The following is an 11666-nucleotide window of genomic DNA, read 5'->3' on the forward strand; positions in this document are numbered from 1 at the left end:
TCCATGAGAACGAAACATCAACGTTGTAGTTACCACAAGTGACGCTGTACAAGGTTCAAGCCTACACGTTGTACAAGATAAAGTCCATCACGTCACAATAATGTTGTTTACGATGCCCAGTACCATCTCACTGTCCATCTTCAAGAGCATCAAGAAGCATCACTACTTCATGACATTTTCCTATTATGGATACAAACAGTAAAAATCCATTAACAACTTATTACAACGTTTAAACAGTGATACTTGAGGCATCCCTAAATTTCCAACCCATCAATAGATTCAAGCTTATTTCTTCCTTCGCTTACCATTTCCTCAGGAATCTAAAATTTACAAATGATCGATGTGATGATACACACAAAGAACAAAAAATACTTCTGCTCATACTTACTTTCCAATAAGCTTTCAATATATTATCTCCCTTTAAAATTATAACTATTTAAATTATTTCCCTTTCTCATCAATACAGTCTTGTGAGTGCCATACTATAGCATACAAATAAATATCATTTACTTTCTCCAACTATATTCTGCTTCTCCATTTCTTCTCTTGTATGGTCTATATGACCTACCATTGTCCCTTGTACCCTGGTATTCATCAGAGTTACATCTTCTCTGAGGGTTCCCTCTATGATACTGTCTATCATAGACATTGCTATCAAAATTTCTGTCATACTCATAATGGTCAGATCTCCTATCTGAATAGTCACAACTTCTGCATTGCCTGGCAGTATGTCCCTTTCTTTGACATTTAAAACAAATAATGTTTCTTCTCACTTTACCATAAGAATTTCTTTGTCTCATTTTGTATTCATGTCTTCTATTCCAGTTATCTATCTCTCTTTGAGTCAGTTCCTTTAGTCCATATATATTGCCTAAAAGCAAATCATGAGACAATCCTGGTATTGCTAAACCTTTACAATAACCAGTATAAAATGGTGTTTCTAAGATAACTTTACAGGCTTGATAGCGCTTTATACTGCCATCTATCAACCTTACTTTTTTCTCATAGCCTAATAAACAATCTGGTTTAACTAAGTTACTCCTAATTCCAACTGTACTGCATCCCGAATCTTTGACAAACCTCATAGGTTTCCCATTGATAAAACCAGAGTGTACTCTCACTCTGTTGGTTTTATCTTCTGCAAAATTTATTTCTTCTACACCCCAACAGTAGTTCATCTCTTCTACTTCTTCATTATCACTACTTTCTCTACTGTCCCTATCATTGGTGAAATACACTCTACTTTTGTTATTTCTGTTTCTGTTCTCTTTAAACTCAACTTTCCTACTCTGTTTCCTGTAACTGTCTCTATTATCTGATCTATTGTAATTCACTTTTTTTACAATGTGCTGCAATATGTCCTCTACCTTGACAATTAAAACAGATGATCTCTCTATAGTTAGTATTGTCTCTATTTCTATCATTTCTGCTTTCATGTCTATCTTTACTCTTAGTTTCTTTACTATATCCTACAAAATCAATCTGTTTCTTGTCTTTATTTGAAAATGAATTATTAGGATAAGCACTGCTGTAAGTTCTCATAATAATAACTATGTCCTCTAAATTTTTTGGTTTTCTCTCTTTTATAAATGACTGTAACTGAGATTCACATTTGTTTGTAAAATTATCTATCAAAATAAAGTTTTTAAGTCCTTCATAGCTGGAGTGATCGTTAAATGAACTTGTGTGTTACCCGTGCTTGTAATCGTGCTAGTATTTGTAATCGTGTTCGCATTATCGTATTCTGTGAATCGTGACCAGTCTGTACTGTGTTATTGTGTGTATCAGTCGTGTTTTATTGAAATAAAGCCTTGTTTCTAAGGTTATGAATTGACTTAGTATATTACAATTTATTTCAATAAAACCATTCTTAAATGGACAAGTTTTTGCGTCCCAATAGACTGGATGCTGATCCTAGTTCAACTAATGCTTCAGTTACATGGAAACGTTGGATTTCTTGTTTTGACAGATTTGCAACGAAGGTAGGGGCTAGTGAAAGCGAACAATTTTACCTGCTATGCAACTTTGTGTCTCCATCCTTATATCAGTATATTTCTACCTGTTCTAAATACTCAGAAGCAAAATCTATTCTTGAGAATTTATTTGTGAAGGCCCCTAATGAAACATTGGCCAGACATTTGCTTGCAACTTGCAAACAAGAAGTCGATCAAAGTCTTGATCAATTTGTACACAAGCTGAGAGTGATGGCCAGAGATTGTCAGTTCCGAGCTGTCAGTGCTGACAAAAATGAAGAGGACGCCATTCGCGATGCCTTTGTTAGCGGCATGCGTTCGAGTGTAATTAGACAGAGGCTACTTGAGAAAAGATCCCTTGACTTGAAAATGGCTTTAGATATTGCCAAGACTCTCGACATGGCCCAAAAAGAATCCAGTTCGTTTAGTACTCCGTCTCAATTGGTAGAGTCATCTCTTTCGTCATCGGCAATCTCAACCGAAGAAATGGTGGACTCAGAAACAATCGCAACAGTGAATACTAAATGTTTCTTTTGCGGAGGTAGTCGGCATCTCAGAGCGAAATGCCCTGCCAAAGACTGCATGTGTCATTCGTGCGGGAAAAATGGACATTTTTCGAAGGTTTGCAGGTCTCGCAACACTCCTATAACCAAAACAAAAGTCAAAACATCTCCTAGCCACGAGATTAAAAGACAATCTTGTAAAGATTGTAGCTGCATTAAGGACTCTACACATCTAACATCACTAATTGCTACTTCGTCTGTACCTGGTTTAACTAAATCAACAGTACACATCTCTGTAAATGGCGTGAACCTAAAAGCCCTAATTGATACAGGTAGCGGGGAAAGCTACATTTCTTCAAACATACAAAAAAAAGTACGATTGGTCAGTGACACGTTCAAAGCACAAAATTTCTATGGCGTCATCTCAAATGTCAAGCGTCACAAGAGGCCACATGTTTGCATCGCTAAAATACAAAGGGGAAGTTTACAATCAATTCAAACTTTCGTTACTAGATGAACTTTGCACTGATGTAGTGCTTGGGTTAGATTTCCTCGCATTACACAAAGAACTGATAATTCCATTCAACGGTGGTCGACCTGCATTTCATGTCTGCTCGCTCAATGCTGTTAAGGTAGAGGCACCACAATTGTTTGCAAATTTATCCCCTGATTGCAGACCTATTGCTACTAAATCTCGTCGTTACTCCTTCCAAGACACACAATTTATTAAAGCTGAAGTTGAGAAATTGATACGAAACGGTATCATTGAACCTTCCAAATCACCTTGGAGAGCTCAAGTCCTTGTCACGACCAATGAGCGGCACAAAAAGCGAATGGTCGTTGATTATAGCCAAACTATAAATAGATTTACTTACCTGGACGCTTACCCCATGCCTAGAGTGGATGAAATGGTGGAGAAAATTTCCAGGTATGAAATCTTTAGCACATTGGATCTGGAGAGTGCTTATCACCAAATATCTATCCAACAGAGCGAAAAGAAATACACAGCCTTCGAAGCTTGTGGTAAACTCTACCACTTTTGCAGAATACCCTTTGGGGTTACTAACGGTGTAGCTTGCTTCCAGAAAACCATAGTCACTATTATAGAAAAAGAAAAGTTGTCTGACACGTTTGCCTATGTCGACAATGTAACAATATGTGGTACAGATGTAGACTCCCATAACAAAAATCTGTTGCATTTTCAGAAGGTAGCTCTGGAATACGGAATAACTTTCAACGAAAGTAAAAGTGTATTTGCTACTAAGAAGGTAAAGCTGCTTGGATATGAAATATCCAAAGGGCATTTGAAGCCGGACCCTGATAGATTTCAAGCTCTGCGAGATTTGCCACCTCCAAAAGATCTGAAGTCTCAGAAAAGGATTGTAGGACTTTTGGCATATTATGCTCACTGGATACCAAATTTCTCCGACAAAATGTATCCTATAATGAAAAATCAAATTTTTCCTGTACCTACAGAAGTAAAAACAGCGTTGGAAGACTTGAAAGAAGAATTGCAGAAAGCAGCAATTTTCACCATAAAGTATGACCATCCTCTAATTGTGGAAACTGACGCTTCTGACATCGCAGTAGCTGCCACTTTAAATCAGGAGGGAAGACATATTGCATTCTTCTCTAGAACTCTTTCACCTACTGAAAGGCATCAATCTGCCATAGAGAAAGAAGCCACTGCAATAATTGAAGCCATACGCAAATGGAAGCATTATTTGTGTGGCAATCATTTTACCCTTATTACGGACCAGCGGTCTATTTCATACATATTTAAAGACACTCATGACAAGAAAATTAAAAACGATAAGATACAAAGGTGGAAATTGGAACTGGCAAGCTTCAAGTTTGATATACAGTATAGACCTGGGAACGCCAACACAGCAGCAGACACCTTGTCTAGAGGGCACTGTGCAACCATGACGAAACAAAGTAGCCTGAATACGTACCATGACTACCTGTGTCATCCAGGTGTCACTAGACTTCTACATTATGTCGGGTCAAAGAACTTACCCTTCTCGGTTGAAGAGGTCAGACAGACCATTCAACAATGCAGAACCTGCAATAGAATTAAACCGCAATTCTATAAGGAATTTGCAGGTACGCTTATCAAGGCCACACAGCCGTTTGAAAGAATAAGTGTTGACTTTAAAGGTCCTTTGCCATCAGCTACTCGCAACAAGTATTTGTTAACAATGATTGACGAATATTCGCGGTTTCCATTCGCTTTTCCCTGTCCTGATATGACATCTAAGACAGTAATAAAGTGCTTCGACCAGTTATTTTTCCTCTTTGGAACACCCAGTTACATCCACTCTGATCGTGGCACATCATTTATGTCCACAGAAACTACAGGATATCTACATTCTAAGGGCATAGCCACTAGCAGGACAACGCCCTACAATGCCAAAGTAAATGGGCAAATAGAAAAGCTGAATAAAACATTGTGGCAGGCTATTTTATTAGCATTGGACTCAGGGAAGTTGGAACTATCACAGTGGGAATCTGTGTTGCCCCAGGCACTTCACTCAATTCGATCATTACTGTGTACTTCTACTAATGAAACTCCACACGAACGGATCTTCAAATTCAACAGAAGATCGCCAACGGGAACATCCTTGCCTACTTGGCTACAGAACACAGGCAAAGTATTACTAAAATCCCCTGTAAGATCTTCAAAATTTGACCCATTGGTACAAGAGGTTGAACTTATTAGCTGCAACCCACAGTACGCCCATATACGATTTCCAAACGGCCGGGAGGAGACAGTGTCGCTTAGGCACCTGGCGCCGAAGGAAAGTTCCACGAACGACTATTTTGAACCAGAGAACGGTATTCTGCCTCAAGAGGTCGGTGACTCTTTGGATCTCTCACCAGGGAGTCGCTACGTGCCTGAAACTATCAGTAATTCACAGAGTCCCAACCCAATGATGTACAACCAGCCAGAAGTCATCAGTTACTCACAGGGGAGCCACACAATGCCAGAGGCCAATATTGACTCGAGTCCCGTACAGGACAGTTACGACTTGCAAGAAGAAAAGTCTACGCCAGAGATACCTCCGGATCCTTCCCTTCATACGCATGGTTATAACCTAAGACCCAGAAAGAAATAAAGGAGTGGTGAATGGAGTGATCGTTAAATGAACTTGTGTGTTACCCGCGCTTGTAATCGTGCTAGTATTTGTAATCGTGTTCGCATTATCGTAGTCTGTGAATCGTGACCAGTCTGTACTGTGTTATTGTGTGTATCAGTCGTGTTTTATTGAAATAAAGCCTTGTTTCTAAGGTTATGAATTGACTTAGTATATTACAATAGCTTTGATCAATTTGCTCAAATGACATCCATTTACTGAAATAATCTTTTTCAAGATTTACTGTTGTTTGAGGATCTATCTGACTACTAGGAAAATTTTCAAAATATTTTTTCCTAAATGTACTGGCATTATGACCATAGGCATTAAGAAGCTCTTTCTTTAATATATCATAACTATTATTCTGAATGGTATGATCATGGTTCTGACAAATAGTTAATGCTTGACCTTGAACAAAATCAAGTAAGATTTGAGACCATTCATTTTCTCTTATGTTACAACTGCTCATTTTGATCTCAAAACGCTTTAAATAGTCTGAAATACTATCTTTATCTTCCTGAAATGGCTGCAGTTTCTTTCTCAGCCAATGATTAGTAATTTGATTATCCCTATTTTCATTCATGCTATTACCATTACTTATACTATTACTGTTGTTTATGTTTTCACTCTGAACAGTAGGCCTATCATTTGTGTTATTATCATTACTAGTCTTATTAGTATTTGTATTTTGTTTCTTCAATTCCGCATCTAACCTCAATTTCTCTAAATCATACTGTAATTTTCTATCTGCTTCTTCTTTTATTAATTGTGCTTCCCTATCTCTTTCTTTCTCCCTACGCTCTGTTTCTAGTTTAGCCTTTTCCATTTCTAATTTATCAATTCTCTCTCTCTCTATAGTCACCATTTGTTGTATATAGCTAGTTAGGTCCTTCCCTTTAAGTTCTAGTTGTTTAGCCTCAGCAATAATGTGCTGGCGAAAAGTCTCCATATAATCTCCTGGAGCTGTAGCCATTATGTTACTATTATAATCTTACACAACACTATTTCTATATATGTCTACGGTACTTAGTTCAACACTGGTTTCTTACATAGACAATAGTATACTGCTAATTGTCTAGACTCACCTTAGATCTAGATTACTACTAGATAATGCTAAATAAATGGAGCCTACTTGATCAATACGTAAGATTATCACACAAAATAATTAATCGAATAAAGAAATAAATATATACATCTATGAGAGATGAGACTTTCGTCTGATAGAAAGATTAGAGACAATAGTGATACAATAGTTTTGAAACTGTACGAGACTTTAAAAAAGAAATGATTCACGTTTACATACAAGACAAGTTGACAACTATACGTATACGTGGGCTCCTTGCTAGTTAATACCCAATTTTAAGAACACTCCCGGTTCACCCTGATTTAACCTGGTAGCAATAAACTAGCAAGTGGCCACTGAGTCCTACAGAATCTATTTTAAACAGACTAATAGAAGGGAAAATAAACTTATCTTTTATATTGAAATCCCTTTCGGCCAACAAGTATCACACAAGCGTCAGTGGTCAGTTCAGGCTCCTCCGTCCTGGCAATCTGGATGGCTTCGGTTCACAGCTCAAGTGTAGATCAACTCCTGGCAAAGTGTTGCAATCACCAAACATACAGTGTAATGTTCTCTGAAGGTGACGATATCGGTTCAGTCAAACTTCCGATTCCACAGTTCCTCAAGGCAGGCGGTAACGGTTCAGGTTCCTCTTCGACGAATAAGTTCTAAAGTGGCAAGAGTGCAGTCAATCTGGCAGTAACAGTTCCATGTCCTCTACGACGAATCCCTTCTACGGCGTCTGATTCAATGATGACGACGATAATAATAATTCACAAATACTTCGACGACAATGTCTCTGGTGCAGCGCAGTCCCCGATGAAAACAAGCTCACAGATGTGGTGAGGTATACGACGAAAATGTAGTCTGCGACGACTCAAAACAATCTTGACGGCGACAAAGATGAAGCTCCAAATAACAGCTCAATGTTTCACTTCCACTATCTTCAGGTCAGGAACAACAGTATGCAAAAGTCAATACTGAGACAAGCTAGTGGTGCTGTCTCACTCAAGAGAGATACAAAAAAAAATAGTTAAGTCCAACTCTCTCTCCAATGAACAAAATACGCAACCTCACAGGTTGAACAGACGAGCACACAGTGTGGTAGTAGGGTATACCATCACTCGTGTGTAGATCTAGTGGATCTAGACTAGTACTTTAGAAGAATGACGTCTTCTATACCTCACTGTCTAACTGACAAAGTGATTCTAACAGTCAACTTCGATGACATTGCAAAGTTAATAACGAGCGCCGCTCAAAATACTGTCTTCACGACGAATGACTTACTTGACAGCGAACGCCGAAGTAAAACTGTCGACTTCTCAATGTTCCACGAATTCTAGTTCAACTGCTACAAATTTCTGGCTCACTTCAGGCAATGTTCTGGCGTTCTTCGATCCCTTCTCTGGGTCGTCAAAATAATGGCGTGGCGTTCGTTCTGGCCTCGGGGTCGCCAAAATAATGTTGTGGGCTAATCTAATCTGACTTCGACTATGTATCAATAATTACTTAACATTAGCCACAGAACATTACAAAATAGATATACTTGATAACAACATTCAGTTCTATAAAATGAGACTTTATTAACCACTGGGAAATCCGTCCAGTCTTTCTAAAACGTCGCTATATCTAACTACTATTCAACTACTATTCAAAACACAGCCTACTTCTAACATAACGCCATGTTGGTCTCTTGTTCGCCTAAGTCTACCTACGTCATTAGTCTGTCTTACTACGTCATTACTTTTACCGTCGCTAAAACTATACACAATATATTTAACTAACAAAACTAACCTACTCTCTAAACTAGTACATTACAGTATCCTTAGATCTACGAATGTGTATTTTTGTGATTCTATTTTGATTATAACCACCCTCCCTCTATTGCCATTACTTGAGTATGTAATTGTAATGTCTGCCATGATTGTGTGTTGGTGGGTTATTGCGTTTGTGTGTGTCTGACACTGTGTGTGTGTGCCTACTATTTAAAAATGTTCATGCGTTTGGCGGTGTGTCACGGTCCTCCCCCTCGTCAATTACTAGAGGTGCAGGAGAGCTGGGGATATCTTCCAAATCCTCCATTCCCTCTCTCGTTCTCCCCCTTTCCCTTCTCATCTCAGAGCCTTCCCCCTGGTCATCAGAAATAGAGGACAGAGAAAATGTCCTTTTCCTGTTTGTTTTGTTTGGAGAGCTAGGCTCCGATCTAGCGTGTCCGGTAGTTTTCATTTTTTTTTTGTGTGTGTTAGACCCTGTGCTACTTTCGCCTTTTTTTTTTGGGGGGGGGGGAGAAAGGGTACCCCTCCCACTGTCTATACGTTTTTCAGGTGTTGTACCTTTTTTTTTTTAATTTTTTACGGGTTCGAACCCGTCTTCATCTACCTCAGGGGGTATAGCCTTGGTCTGCCCCTTTTCACTATCTTTTTTTAAGACCGACGCATATATGTTTTTTCTAACTTTTGTTTGGAGAGCTAGGCTCCGATCTAGCGTGTCCGGTAGTTTTCATTTTTTTTGTGTGTGTGTTAGACCCTGTGCTACTTTCGCCTTTTTTTTTGGGGGGGGGGGGGAAGGGTACCCTTCCCACTGTCCATACGTTTTTCAGGTGTTGTACCTTTTTTTTTGCTTTTCACTGGTTCGAACCCGTCTTCATCTACCTCAGGGGGTATAGCCTTGGTCTGCCCCTTTTCACTATCTTTTTTTAAGACCGACGCATACGTGTTTTTTCTAACTTTTGTTTGGAGAGCTAGGCTCCGATCTAGCGTGTCCGGTAGTTTTCATTTTTTGTGTGTGTGTGTTAGACCCTGTGCTACTTTCGCCTTTTTTTTTTGGGGGGGGGGGAAGGGTACCCTTCCCACTGTCCATACGTTTTTCAGGTGTTGTACCTTTTTTTTTGCTTTTCACTGGTTCGAACCCGTCTTCATCTACCTCAGGGGGTATAGCCTTGGTCTGCCCCTTTCACTATCTTTTTTTAAGACTGACGCATATGTGTTCTTTTTACCTTCCAAGGACCTCTCAACGTCCTTTTTGGGACCCCTAGGGGTAGCCCTGTTGGGACATTGGTTTGACCAATGATCTTCCTTTTGGCAGAACCAACATTGCTGCCTTCTCCCTGCTGTAGTAATTAGGACCTTGTAGGTTTTGGGGTCTTCCTCATACTTCAGCTGTATGTAGTGGGGTAGCTCGGTACCCTTCCGGGGTTTAATCCAAGCCACCCACTTGTCACTTACCCTTAGCCTCAAAGCTTCTATTTTGGAGCCTTCTTCGGCGAGAGTACCGTAAATCTCCTCAATTTTTTTTCTTGAAATAGTGGGTGACACCCAGTGAATCGTTACTTTTATTTTCTCTTCCTCCAGGGTGGAAACTTCCACCCTGAAGGAGTCTTCGTTTCCAAAGACCTTTCCTATGATCCTGTTCCTCACCACCGGTGAGGAAACACCCAAGAACCATAGGAAAGGGTTCTCAAACCGGTACAGGGAACCCACCTCCTCCGGCCCGAGCCTCAAGACGGCGACGATGGACGCCATCGATGCTCGAACTGCTCCCTGTCCGGACAATTTTATTAGCAAAGTACCTGGTTGGTGGACCAAGCCACCCTCCAGAGCAGAGTTTTTAAAGGTTCTAAATTTATGATATGATGTAGAGCAGTGGTTCTTAAACTTTAGCCCCGCGACCCCCTTATACAATTTTTCACTTGGCGGCGACCCACAACCATACATTTTCGTTTATTTCATTGCAAGAAATTTGCATTGAAACTTATCATTATAATCGCTATTTTGTCTAAATCTGAAGAAAACCAATAATTGTGAACACTTTATAACGTCTGTGTAGTCATCAATCTGGATGCCAGATATTGAAAGTAATGAAAGTGGATAAGATATCATATTTCATGAATTCATCATCCTCATCATCATCATCATTCCTTTGAGTTCCTCATGGAACATAGGGCCTCGACAAAATATACGCCACTCTATACGGTCTCTTGCTAGTTTTTTTTATGGTTTCCCAGCTCTTCCCGGTCCTCTCGGCTTCTTCAAGTACATATCTCATGAATTACTTGATTGATAATATCAGCAGACATGTCAATTTTTTTTCTGTAAACAGTGTCATTGGATAATGAAATTGCACTAAATTGAGTAAAGAATTCGGCTCCAATTATAACTCGAGCAATGTCTTTGGTCTCTGACAACATTAACTCTTGGCAATGGTGTCCGGCTTCATGGCTCTGGCTATGCTGTGAGCCACCAAATAAAAAAAATTCAAGGGCTGCAATGTTCTAATTATACTACTTGCCACTTGAGTCAAGTCTGGATTTCTTGACTTAATCAGCCTTCAAAACTAAAACACTGGATGTCTTTATTCGCAAAGCTCGGATGTTTATTCGGCCTCATATATTTGGCAGAGAGAACTTCATTACAACTGACGCATTTGTCTCCCCCACTTTTTAGTTTATTAATGCTTGATGATCGTTTCACAATTTGTGTGATGATAATGTAATCCAAGTAATGTCACTTTCCTCCATTACTACAAATGTATATGCATACTAAACATGGTACAAATAGGATTGTTACAATACGTTAAAAAAACTTCCGTTTAAAAATAGCCAAACAAAATTCCGACGGTCTTAGGCGACCCCTGGCAAATAGTCAGAAGACCCCCAAAGGGGTCGAGATCCACAGGTTGAGAACCCCTGGTGTAGAGTATAGTCATGTGCAGTACTTTAACACTTTATCCCTTCCTTTGAACTCTCTTTATTTAGATTCTCGGTCATACATCGATTTATCTTGACTATTTCTTTAATTAACACGAGCTAAGTCATTAATATTATCGAATTAGTTCTTTAGATCTTTGACGTAGTCGGTTAAGTGTTTCACTTCATTGTTGAGTAGGAAGCCAGTTCTCAAGTCGCTTTGATGGGCTTACAATGGTGTGCCCAGAAACAAGTTTCAATAGAGTGACTCCTGTCGATTCCTGGTGAGTGTCACTTAGATTGAAC

The sequence above is a fragment of the Biomphalaria glabrata genome, chromosome 4, assembly GCF_947242115.1.
Source record: "Biomphalaria glabrata chromosome 4, xgBioGlab47.1, whole genome shotgun sequence".
In the NCBI taxonomy this organism is placed as follows: Eukaryota; Metazoa; Mollusca; class Gastropoda; family Planorbidae; genus Biomphalaria; species Biomphalaria glabrata.